The sequence below is a fragment of the Eleutherodactylus coqui genome, chromosome 9 (assembly GCF_035609145.1).
Source record: "Eleutherodactylus coqui strain aEleCoq1 chromosome 9, aEleCoq1.hap1, whole genome shotgun sequence".
NCBI lineage: Eukaryota > Metazoa > Chordata > Amphibia > Anura > Eleutherodactylidae > Eleutherodactylus > Eleutherodactylus coqui.
The window spans coordinates 8,156,140-8,169,858 of NC_089845.1; the positions used below are offsets into that span (position 1 = coordinate 8,156,140).

General features: G+C 43.3%; 1 protein-coding gene across 4 annotated transcripts in view; it reads left to right on the forward strand.

The window, feature by feature from the left end:
• Positions 1–13,719, forward strand: part of PTPN3 (protein tyrosine phosphatase non-receptor type 3) — a 318,436-nt gene that overhangs the window by 17,201 nt on the left and 287,516 nt on the right. The window contains exon 2 of one of the 4 annotated variants that reach the window (XM_066579095.1): positions 12,602–12,730. The exons of 2 other annotated variants lie outside the window; for them this stretch is intronic. The gene's annotated coding sequence lies outside the window, so the exon portion shown is untranslated. Of the gene's footprint in view, positions 1–12,601; positions 12,731–13,719 lie in introns of those variants that run through there. One more of the 4 variants, XM_066579099.1, reaches the window with a different exon arrangement.

Below are 13,719 nucleotides of genomic sequence, written 5' to 3' on the forward strand. Positions count from 1 at the left end.
ATTATGTCATAAATAGGAAAAGCTAATGGGTCAAAACTCGATTATTTAATTCTAAGCGCCAAAGAATTAGCGTCCAAATTTTACGTACAGAATCTAATTCTCTCACTTCCCAATGTCATAGAAACTTGAAATTTGGCACGAGCATTGATTATGTCATTAATAGGAAAAGTTAATGGGTCCCAACTCGATTATTCAATTCTAAGCGCCAAAGAATTAGCGTCCAAATTTTACGTACGGAATCTAATTCTCTCACTTCCTGATGTCATCTATATATATATATATATATATATAAAGGAATGTATGTCTGTCTGTCTGTCCTTTTTACGCTACTACACCATTCATCTAATCACCATGAAACTTTGTGAAGTTGTTGAGTACACTCCTGGGAAGATTACTGGCATAGTACACCTATCCCACGATAGGTGGCGCGCGTGTGAGCGTCGTCGACAGTTATGCCCCCCAGACAAAGATCGTTTGATTTCCATCTCAAGCACAAAAGCAAAAGGCATTACGAGCAACGGGATGAGTGTTCAACCAGAAAATGATGCATCCGCCGAACGGTTCGCTAGACAATTGCTGCATATTGAGAATGCTGAGGTAAAATGAAAGCTGTGCTGTGATTGGTTGCAATTTCTTATACTGCTGAGGTAAAATGAAAGCTGTGCTCTGATTGGTTGCTATTTCTTATACTGCTGAGGTAACATGAAAGCTGTGCTGTGATTGGTTGCTATATATTATACTGCTGAGGTAACATGAAAGCTGTGCTGTGATTGGTTGTTATATATTATACTGAGGTAACAAAGCTGTGCTGTGATTGGTTGTTATATATTATACTGCTGAGGCAACATGAAAGCTGTGCTGTGATTGGTTGTTATATATTATACTGAGGTAACATGAAAGCTGTGCTGTGATTGGTTGTTATATATTATACTGAGGTAACATGAAAGCTGTGCTGTGATTGGTTGCTATTTCTTATACTGCTGAGGTAACATGAAAGCTGCACTGTGATTGGCTGTTATATATTATACTGCTGAGGTAACAGGAAAGCTGCGCTGTGATTGGTTGCTACTTCTTATACTACTGAGGTTACATGAAAGCTGTGCTGTTTTTTGGTTACAATTTATACTGCTGAGACAACATGAAAGCTGTGCTGTGATTGGTTGTTATATATTATACTGAGGTAACATGAAAGCTGTGCTGTGATTGGTTGCTATTTCTTATACTGCTGAGGTAACATGAAAGCTGCACTGTGATTGGCTGTTATATATTATACTGCTGAGGTAACAGGAAAGCTGCGCTGTGATTGGTTGCTACTTCTTATACTACTGAGGTTACATGAAAGCTGTGCTGTGATTTGGTTACAATTTATACTGCTGAGGTAACAGGAAAGCTGCGCTGTGATTGGTTGCTACTTCTTATACTACTGAGGTTACATGAAAGCTGTGCTGTGATTTGGTTACAATTTATACTGCTGAAGTAACATGAAAGCTGTGCTGTGATTGGTTGCTACTTATACTACTGAGGTTACATGAAAGCTGTGCTGTGATTGGTTATGTATTATACTGAGGTCACATGAAAGCTGTGCTGTGATTGGTTGTTATATATTATACTGCTTAGGTAACATGAAAGCTGCACTGTGATTGGTTGTTATATATTATACCGCTGAGGTAAAATGAATGCTGCGCTGTGATTGGTTGTTATATATTATACCGCTGAGGTAAAATGAATGCTGCGCTGTGATTGGTTGCTATTTTTTTATATTGCTGAGGCAGAATAAAATTTTCGCTGTGATTGGTTGTTATATTATACTGCTGAGGTAATATGAAAGCTGCGCTGTGATTGGTTGTTATATATTATACTGAGGTAACATGAAAGCTGCGCTGTGATTGGTTGTTATATATTTTAATAAGGTAACATGAAAGCTGTGCTGGGATTGGTTGTTATATATTATACTGCTGAGGCAACATGAAAGCTGTGCTGTGATTGGTTGTTATATATTATACTGAGGTAACATGAAAGCTGTGCTGTGATTGGTTGCTATTTCTTATACTGCTGAGGTAACATGAAAGCTGCACTGTGATTGGCTGTTATATATTATACTGCTGAGGTAACAGGAAAGCTGCACTGTGATTGGTTGTTATATATTATACTGCTGAGGTAACATGAAAGCTGTGCTGTGATTGGTTGTTATATATTATACTGAGGTAACATGAAAGCTGTGCTGTGATTGGTTGTTATATATTATACTGCTAAGGTAACATGAAAGCTGTGCTGTGATTGGTTGTTATATATTATACTGAGGCAACATGAAAGCTGTGCTGTGATTGGTTGTTATATATTATACTGCTGAGGTAACATGAAAGCTGCGCTGTGATTGGTTGTTATATATTATACTGAGGTAACATGAAAGCTGCGCTGTGATTGGTTACTATTTCTTATACGTCTGTCTGTTTGTCTGTCTGTCTGTCCTTTATGCATTACTACACCATTCATCCAATTGCCATGAGACTTTGGGAAGTTGTTGAGTACACTCCTGGGAAGATTACTGGCGTAGTACACCTATCCTACGATAGGTGGCGCGCGTGCGAGCATCGTCGACAGTTATGCCCCCCAGACAAAGATCGTTTGATTTCCATCTCAAGCACGAAAGCAAAAGGCATTACGAGCAACGGGATGAGTGTTCAACCAGAAAATGATGCATCCACCAAACGTTTCGCAAGACAATTGCTGGATATTGAGAATGCTGAGGTAAAATGACAGCTGTGCTGTGATTGGTTGTTATATATTATACTGAGGTAACATGAAAGCTGTGCTGTGATTGGTTGTTATATATTATACTGAGGTAACATGAAAGCTGCGCTGTGATTGGTTGTTATATATTATACTGAGGTAACATGAAAGCTGCGCTGTGATTGGTTGTTATATATTATACTGAGGTAACATGAAAGCTGCGCTGTGATTGGTTGTTATATATTATACCACTGAGGTAACATGAAAGCTGTGCTGTGATTGGTTGTTATATTATACTGCTGAGGTAACATGAAAGCTGTGCTGTGATTGGTTGTTATATATTATACTGAGGTAACATGAAAGCTATGCTGGGATTGGTTGTTATATATTATACTGAGGTAACATGAAAGCTGCGCTGTGATTGGTTGTTATATATTATACTGAGGTAACATGAAAGCTGTGCTGTGATTGGTTGTTATATATTATAATAAGGTAACATGAAAGCTGTGCTGTGATTGGTTGTTATATATTCTACTGAGGTAACATGAAAGCTGTGCTGTGATTGGTTGTTATATATTATACTGAGGTAACATGAAAGCTGTGCTGTGATTGGTTGTAATATATTATACTGAGGTAACATGAAAGCTGTGCTGTGATTGGTTGTTATATATTATACCGCTGAGGTAACATGAAAGCTGTGCTGTGATTGGTTGTTATATATTATACTGAGGTAACATGAAAGCTGTGCTGTGATTGGTTGTTATATATTATACTGAGGTAACATGAAAGCTGCGCTGTGATTGGTTGTTATATATTATACTGATGTAACATGAAAGCTGCGCTGTGATTGGTTGTTATATATTATACTGAGGTAACATGAAAGCTGTGCTGTGATTGGTTGTTATATATTCTACTGCTGAGGTAACATGAAAGCTGCGCTGTGATTGTTTGTTATATATTGTACTGCTGAGGTAACATGAAAGCTGCGCTGTGATTGGTTGTTATATATTATACTGCTGAGGTAACATGAAAGCTGCGCTGTGATTGGTTGTTATATATTATACTGCTGAGGTAACATAAAAAGCTGTGCTGTGATTGGTTGTTATATATTATACTGCTGAGGTAACATGAAAGCTGCGCTGTGATTGGTTGTTATATATTATGCTGAGGTAACATGAAAGCTGTGCTGTGATTGGTTGTTATATATTATACCGCTGAGGTAACATGAAAGCTGTGCTGTGATTGGTTGTTATATATTATACTGATGTAACATGAAAGCTGCACTGTGATTGGTGGTTATATATTATACTGAGGTAACATGAAAGCTGCGCTGTGATTGTTTGTTATATATTGTACTGCTGAGCTAACATGAAAGCTGTGCTGTGATTGGTTGTTATATATTATACTGAGGTAACATGAAATCTGCGCTGTGATTGGTTGTTATATATTATACTGAGGTAACATGAAAGCTGTGCTGTGATTGGTTGTTATATATTATACTGAGGTAACATGAAAGCTGTGCTGTGATTGGTTATATATTATACTGCTGAGGTAACAAGAAAGCTGTGCTGTGATTGGTTGTTATATATTATACTGCTGAGGTAACATGAAAGCTGTGCTGTGATTGGTTGTTATATATTATACTGAGGTAACATGAAAGCTGCGCTGTGATTGGTTGTTATATATTATACTGAGGTAACATAAAAAGCTGTGCTGTGATTGGTTGTTATATATTATACTGCTGAGGTAACATGAAAGCTGTGCTGTGATTGGTTGTTATATATTATACTGCTGAGGTAACATGAAAGCTGCGCTGTGATTGGTTGTTATATATTATAAAGCTGAGGTAACATGTAAGCTGCGCTGTGATTGGTTGTTATATATTATACTGCTGAGGTAACATGAAAGCTGCACTGTGATTGGTTGTTATATATTATACTGCTGAGGTACCATGAAAGCTGTGCTGTGATTGGTTGTTATCTATATATATAAAAACGAATGCATGTATGTCTGTCTGTCATCGCAGCAGCGCGCGACGGGTAAGCTAGTAACATATAAAAGATTGCATCACTTAAAAATGGGGAGGAAAAGCATAATTGCATCACTTGGGGTGCAAGAGATAGTATTTACAGCCCTAAGTGTGATATTTTATCCTTACTCTATGGGTAGATGTGATTGTGGCGATACCAGATATATGCATATATGCTTTATTGCTTAGTCACCGTATTGTGACTCTCCTAACGTTATTTTCTACTTCGTCCAATCTTGACCAAACGGCTGGAGAATGCCTCCTGACCCCTGCAGGCTACGCCCTCCCACCCGGTCCAGTGTCCCCACATAGGCAGTCCCTGTATGTCCCAGGCGGTCTCCCAGAGTACATGCTAGCTAGGCCTGGTTGGGTGCCCACGGTTCTCCTTCCTCCTGTGGGGTGTCCGTTGGCCACCTTTGCTCTCCCTACAGAATTAGCACACAGGCTGACATCTCGGGGACGACCACAGCGCTCCCAGTGTACTGCATATACCTTCTGTGACGCTACGCACTTCGGTGGGGAGTGTGAAGTCATGATGCAGAATGTCATTCCCACTTCTTCTGGAGCCATTAGGAAGGGCCGACGAGTCCCACAATACCTGATACACCGGACAGCACTCCTAGGGGGAGGAGAATATGGACATCTGAGAAGGAAATGATGCAGCCCAGCCATCTGAGGTAGACGGTTCCATGTTACTTCAATATGTTGCATGCTACATGAGCACTCCATGAAGGTGACAAAGAGGCTCAAATTGCCAAACTTGATGATAAAGCATGGCTTGGCATCACAAACGAAGATCTAAGTCCAGGGTTGTCCCCGTCTGCTACAGGCTTGCTGATGGCTGACGAGGCCAGTTTGGTATAGTAAATGCAGGTGAAGCGTGTCCTGGATTTGGGGCAGTAATATCCCAGTTCTTTCTGCGGAGCCATATAGAAGGGCTGTCAATATGTCATCTGGTCCTTCTTGCTCGGTGGTCCTTCCTTCCTCCCTCAATGCTGAATCTCTAACAACCTTTCGGCAGAACCATATTTGTAAGGGAAGCTGGGAGTATTCCAGCCTCATGATGTTGTGCATCCAGATGGTTCCCTGGACACAATTCTATTATCGCCCTTTACAAAGCTTCATTCTGTCCTCCACTTGTTGTTAAACAGGAGGATCACTGTAACAACCCCGGTAAGAACTTGCAAACTTAATAGAGTCCAGTGATCCTTAACTCCTTTTTAGCAGTGAATTTCAGGACTCTTGGCCAGGTAATAGAAGATCCAAGTCCTCATTGACTGACCCTGATGAAGGGTCGTTTTGGACAGTCTAACTGTTGCATCTTTCATTAGCCACCATGAAGGCACCAGACATCCTCATCTTCAAGGTGTTGCGTAAAAGATATTTAGCTGGTCTTCCCCCCCGCCCCCCTTTATATCTAAATAGTGACAGACTTCCCAAATAGGCAAAAGAACCAGGGGAGTGGACACTCAACAGCAAGGTCTTCAACATGATCATATGACCACAAGACAAAAGGGTCATCCTCAAAGATCTATGGCCACAATGGGCAGTCACTAAGGGGTTAAAACTACAAGATATCCAAAAAGGTTAGAATATAGAAATGACTCAGCTAGGCTATATAAACTTGTATGTCATGTATTTACGCCCTTATGCTAATTACAATGTGGTCATTGGTCTGATGGTTTTATGCTTATTCCCTTTTTATTACCCCCTTCCCGCTATATGACGTACATTCACATCCTGCAGCGTTGGGGTATGTATAAAGAGAGATCACGGCATGACTTCGCTTCATACAGCGCAGGCATTAGCTGTTTATTATAGCTGACACCCGCAGGCACAATCGGCCGCACGGCTGATCGCAGCTATTAACCCTTTAAATGCCGCTGTCAATTCTAACAGCAGCATTTAAATTCCCTGAACGATGTTCAGGGGTCCCGTACAATCCCCCCCATGATGAGATCACAGGGAGCCGTGCGGGTGTCATGGCAGCCAGGGGACTTCTAAAAGGCCCCAGGGCTGCCTTAGCAGAGTGCCTATTAAGCCGTCCCCGTGGGGTGGCTTATTGGACTGCCTGTCAGATTGCAGTATGACGTAGTGCTAAAGCATTACATCATACTGCAGGAGCGATCAAAGCATCGCCATTTGTGATCCCCCAGGGGGGCTAAAAAAAAGTGAAAATCAGATCAATAAAGTTTTACTAATTGTGAAAAAAGTTATAAAAGTTTAAATCCCCCCCCCTCCTTTTGCCATATCTATACTAAAAAAATCTAAATCCTAAAATAAAAATACATATTTGGTATCGTCACATCCGTAAAACTTTGATCTATCAAAGTAACACATTACCCCGCAAGGTGAACGCTGTCCGAAATAGTAGCAACAAAAACTACAGGACATCCTCCAAAAAATGAGCCTCCGCACAACGACGTCAATGGAAAAATAAAGAAGTTATTGTGTGCAGAAGATGCAGCAGAAAATAATTATAAAAAATGAATGTCTTTGAAAAAAAATAAAAGTACAGCAACAAAAAAAACTATATAAGTTTGGTATTGTAGTCTTACTGACCCATAGAATAAAGTTATCAGCCCTCATACAGCGACATCAATCTCTATATAAAGGAGAAAGCCTAATACAGAAGTGCTAATACTTTTTTAATTACTTTTTTGAGTTATGACCCCTTTACTTTTCCTATTTAGGACCTAAAGAATGCTCCTGCCAAAATTCATGTTTGCACAACATCGGGAAGTTAGAGAATTAGTGGCGAGTGAGTGAGTGAGTGAGGGCTTTCACCTTTATTTATATATGTGTGTGTATGTATATGTGTGTGTGTGTGTGTATATATATATATATATATATATATATATATATATATATATATATAGGAGAGAGAGATAGATATTACACAGACAACCTCCTCCTCATATACTAATATATCACACAGATGACCTCCTCCGGCTAGTAGCAGTAGCGGGGCGGTCTGCAGGGCCGTGTAGCAGAACATTCTCTTGTTCAGTTTAGTTTCTGCATTTCTCCTTTTTGATTTTATGATTAGTCAACTTGGAGGTTGTGTTGTTATAGGAAGGGGGTAAATCCCCTCGACTTGTGAGGTCACCAACTCCAGCATCTAATTGCCTAATCTATGGTTCCGGTTTACTAAGGTTATTATAATGAAATAGATAATTATAATTATACTTCCGTGTTGTCAAACCAAAAGGTGATCTCGTAGTTACAACTTCTAACGCAACCAAATTGAACTCTATATAGGTTTAATATTGCTAGCTTAGTGGAGAGGGGTACTGGTGCATCTTGTCTCTGCCACAACTATGGGTGGAGACCTGGGATTGTCCTGGGGGAGTGGCGATTGGCTACCTGCTGGTGATTGGCTACGTTAAATTCCTTCCCAGAATCAAGCTGACAATGTAGGTATCGGTGCTGCTATATATGTTCCTCGCTGGCCTTATTTGTGTGCTGCCAGCCCCACTGTTGTGACCGGCGCTGTCTGACTTCTGCCATGTCAGCCTCCCCCTCGGCTGGTTTCTCCACTTATAGCACAGTGGTCTCTGCTGCTGTGACTCTCACCGCCGGGATCCCTGCAATGCCCCCCCCCCCCTGTCACTCTCACTGCCGGTCTCCGTGCGCTCCCCTCCCCTGCTGTGACTCTTACCGCCAGTTTCCGTGCGCTCCCCTCTGCTGCTGTGACTCTCACCGCCGGGATCACTGCAATGTCCCCACTTGTCACGCTCAGCGCCCCGGCTTCGAACTATATGTCATGCCATCCGGCCTCTGACCAGAAGCCGGCCAAGCTCTGTGTCTCCCCGGGGCCCCCAAAACCTGGTGCAGCTCTCTGTATCCCCGTTCCCCGCCAGATGTCAGGCACTTTATTCTACCTCTGTCTAGGTAGACACTCACCAACTGTGGGCGTTCCCTTTAACTCCACCCAGACAAAGCCACGTCTACACCCACAGTTCCGGTGGAGACAAGATACACCAGTACCATAGAGAGGAGTTTAAAAGAGAAGAGAATGAGAGAGGAAAAAAAAGGTGGTGGTGGGGGAGGGGGAGCATGAGAGGTACACAGATGCATACCAAAGGAGTATATTGGGGGGGGTGGTGGCATGAGGTTTAGTTTAACAAGGCCTGAAAATCAGCGGTATTTTGAAACTCCAGCCAAGGGCTCCACATTGCTATAAACTCCTCGGGGAAGTCTGACTTCTCAGACATTAACCCTTCCATCGTCATGATCCCATTTAATTCCTGCATCCACTCATAGTAGAGGGTGTTTGTGGAGTCTTCCCATGTCTGAGGATAATCGCACATGCTGCGGTTAAGAAATGGCGTAAGATATCCATCTGAGGGGATGCTGTAATAGATCATCTGGTGACTTGTGCAGGTGGAGAACACCATGTTCCAGAATGTTCTAGGTAAAGGACAGTCCCATGGTCCCAGTGCCCGAGCGGCATCTCCAGCAATGTGGTGATATAGATACAATGTAGCAGCTCCGGGCATCGATGCCACCTTGTTAGTAGCTCTTCTCCTGGGTTTTACCGATTGTGGGCAGCCGGTGGGACGGTAGATGCTTTCCTCCACTCTTCTGGTGTTGTGGTTGTAGCGAGAGAAGAGATTGTTGTGAGGATGGGTGTGGGTGGCGGTGTTGTACCCGTCGCTGCAGTGCGCTCCATAAGTGCTCGATCCAATGAATGAATAGTTATTACAAAACGAGCTGCTGTTTATGGTTCAAAAGTATTTCATTCAAACTGCATCGCTCAGTTTATAGGATATCCATAAAATTACAATAAAGATAGAATTAGCACAAAACTGTATCTGTTTTAATTTGCACTAAAACTTAGCAATTTATGCAGTATTTCTAATTAACTCTCCTGTCCATGACCCCCCATGGTCTGTTAGCTTTTTAGTTTACCTATGCCCTTCCCAGCATACCGTTTGGCAAACTCTGTATTTGCATATTTACTTATTTTCTGCAGTGTCCAAATACTCTTGTCCATATAGTGTAGAAGCAGATGGCCAGCATCTAATGAGGCCTTGCACTGCTGGGACCCAATGGTGGACCGTGTACATCGGGGCTCCGCCACAAGGCTATAGCAAGACTTTCCATGACCAGAACAAAGAGTAACGAAGATGGAGGGCAACCCAGTACTGGTGTACCTTGACGCCACCGGAAGTTATGGGTTTGACAGGAGGAACGCCCCTCTCACACCCCTAGCTCCCGATTGGCTGTGGACCCAGCACAGCTTTGAGGAGAGAGCAGCGTGCCGTGATTTCTGACAGGGATGGAGGGTTAGGGTGAGGGGTAAGTTTAACAGTTAGCCTTATATTATAAAAAGTAAAGCTAACTGTTACACTTACCCCTCACCCTAACCCTCCATCCCTGCCACAAATTGCTGCATGGTGCTCTTCCCCTGCCGGACCGCAAATTGGGGGAGTTAACATTTCTGTCAACTGCTGTCTTATGTCGCCACCCCTTAATTCCGGTGGCGACATAATGCACCAAGCAGCCCTGTCTGCCGATGGTTTTATATATAATTAGTTTTCATTTCTTGTATACTGTGACCAGGACCGAGTGTATAGGCGTTGCAGTGTATTCTGGACTTTTAACTTATGATATAAAGAAGATCCTGCTTTTATTGGGTTGCTGGACTTTCCTCCTCTTTGATAAATGTGGTTTTCTAGCTGATTAGTGGCAGGTGGGGAGGGAGGAAGACTCCATCACACAGCGTGTCCTAATGGCTGCCACCAGATTGGTATTGGATATTGTATTTGGTTAATAGACCGTGACGAGCCCGATGGGGGTGTTATGAGGCATTGTATATTACTTCCAGTAGACGGCGGGGAGCATTGAAGATACTGTACTGTTTTTAACATATATAATGTATCCTTCTTTAAAGCTAGTATAAATATCAGTGAAGCCACAATATAAATAGAGAAGTCCTGCAGCACCACTTTCAATACCCAAACATGGGGAAGAATTCTCTGCACAGCCGATCAAAAAAGGTGAACCCATGCTTGATAAAGACCAGCAATGGTCGAAACGTCGCTGCCTGTACCGTTTGCTTTTATGGATTTGGAATAAAAGAACATCCTTTTACATCATCTCCTTGTCTGCTGCGGATCTCCTTCACTTATAAATATCAGTGAAGGGCGCACAATGTGCCGCCTGAAGAAGGGGGAGGAGCCCCAAAATGTTGCGTTGTCTGCACTCCGCGTTCTGCCTTCGGAATATGGTTCCAGACCTTCACCCGAATGTGCAAATGTCCATCTTGTGAATTTCTGTGGCTTTGTTATAGCTGAAGAATGTTTCATAAAAGCATATTGAAAATGCATTTAAAGTGTCGGTGAAAAGTTTGCTGAAGTTTGGATTTCAGTGGGGGGTCCTCGCCCTTCAGACGCGATGGGCGACATGGAATCCCTGATTGCTTAAGTTGCCACTAACATTTCAAACAACTTGTACTTATATGGTAGCCAGTGTGACGGCTAGCAAAACTGCTATTTACGTTGTTTGTGCTGAAAAATCACTGAAAGTGCAGGCCAGCAGGGTCTCGCTTCCTTCTTGTCTACCGCCTACCCTCCAACACGTGACAGGAGATGCAATGACTTTACAACAGGGATGGAGGACGGGGGTGAACTGGCTTACTGCATCTTATTAGGGTCTACGGCGATTGTGCCGGCCTTATGGCGATTGTGCCGGCTCTGCACCTTATCAGGTCCTGCATTGTTGGCTCTTTTCCAGTGAAGTATGCTTTTGTTTTCCCCCTCACCTCTGTGATTTCACTGTAGTTGGCAGTGAGATGGTGTAGGTTCTGATGGACATATGGTGGCCTTGCCGTTCAGCCCTTCAGCTTATGCAGAACTAACACCCGCATTTTATTAGTGTGTATCAGTATTTCCTTCATGCAGTTTGCTATAGACTTCTGGGGGAGGCCAAGATGTCAGCCAGTGCGGCGATTGTGCCGGCTCTGCACCCTATCTGGTACTGCATTGTTGTCTCTTTTCCAGTGAAGTATGGAAAGGAGAAGAGCAGGACTGTCTCACACAGAGGTGGTGCAGGAGTTAATGGTGAGATTGCTGCGGTTTATTTACATATACACTGCTCGGTACTTCTGTACACTCCTAGATGACGTGTTTGTGTGTGTTGTAGTCAGTTGGAAAGCAGGATCTTTAGTTCTTAGTGTCCCAGAAAACAGCACAGCAGGAGGCTCCTGCCATTAGTACTGGAAGGAGTTGGAATCACATGTACACCCACAGGAAGGCAAGATGGGTGAAAATACAGCATCTAAGTCCTATAATTGTCAGAAATGGTGTTGGTCCTCATGTGCACACGGCAGCCTATTATGAAACGGTGGCTACACTTAGTTATCCAGGATTTTAAGAAAATTGGATATGAGCATGATATGATACGAAATAAGCTATCCTTCCCCGCTAGATCCCCGCCCGGGTTCCGCCAGTCCCACAGTGATGTCACGTGAATCACTTTTTGCTGCGTCTTAGAGGACCTGTCCCATGCTCACACAGCAGAAACTGACTGGAACATCAACTCAAGGACTGACGCTGAGCAGCGGGGGCCGGCGAGCGGACTAATTAGTGCCATCAGACGCTGAAACTATCTGCACCAGTTGTCGGCAAATGTGGGGGCTACAAGAAGGAATGCATTGGACGCGCTGATGAGGACCGCCTGGGTCCCCAGTAGCACTGCAGTCTGGGCTGCAGAGTCTTTTAGGCAGGGATTTCCAATCTGTGTCTTACCTGCCTGTCGGGCCTTAGTCTGATTACAGCTGTGGAGGCGTAAGTTGGCCGGCACTCTTAGGGAATGACTCGCTTCTCTTCTTACTAGGATCCAGTCATATGGGAGAGGACAGCAGAGGTCCCACACATGATGAGAACGTGGCTGTAGACTAAACACAGCGCTGTAGGACGGTGTTAGCAGAGCCAATCCTCATATGGCTTAGGATTACTCATTCAGGTAGGTGCTGTCTGCATGTACAACTTGTTTCTATTTCTATCTATGGTGACAAAAAATAAATAAAAGATGTGAAAATAGGTTTAATTAATTTAGTTAAGCACAAAATTATCTGAATCCCCTCCAAATATACATACAGCTATATAAGTCCAGCTGCACCTACCCGTGCAGTCAGTCATCCGCAGCATATGCGTTGTATGGAGCTATGCAAATAAGGAAGATGGAGTGATATCTCCACAGCGCCACCTACTGGACGGCAGCATTCCTTCAAGCCAAAGTTAGACTCTATACAAGCCTTGTAACAATGAGCGGGAATTAAAAGCAAAGCCAGACTCCATGCACAGACAGCTGTTTCAGGGGTTTTGCCCTTCATCAGTGTGCAGTAGGAGTCGGGCTTTGCTAGTAAGAGGCCTGGGATGAGGGTCAGAAAGGCTATCTTTTCTTCTTAGGGAGAGCACCTAGACTGTGAGTGAGGAGACTCAAAAGGCCATTCAAGCTCTTCTGGGTAATATGCAAATAAGGGAGATGGAGCTGGCTCGGGAGAAAAACCCGCACAATATAAAAAGGTGTGTAATGGCTGTCTCTGATAGCAGACACCCACCCGCAACAGCCATGGTCAGAGAGATTTTGGCGGTTAACCCTGGCAGCGGCAAATAAATCGCCTGAGAGATCGAGATTAAAAATAAGATTGGGGCAGTGCCATCTGGGTGTCAGAACAGCTTGGGGGCTTCTGAAGGCCCTCACACAAGCCACATCAATGGGAAGATAACGCTATGGTGTTTTGAAAGTAGAAATACCAGAAGTTCAGAATGTGACCTCGATGCAGGCGTATCAGTGACCCTTGGTCAGGAAAGGGTTAAAGGGCCATGGTGGTCATTTGCATTTTTCATAGCCCCCCAGTATATATAGGTTGGCTAGTAAGACCTGGTTGAGTTATTCCCTTCTATCTGAACATTCCTGGAGTCTCTACGGTTGATGTGATCTCATTGTGA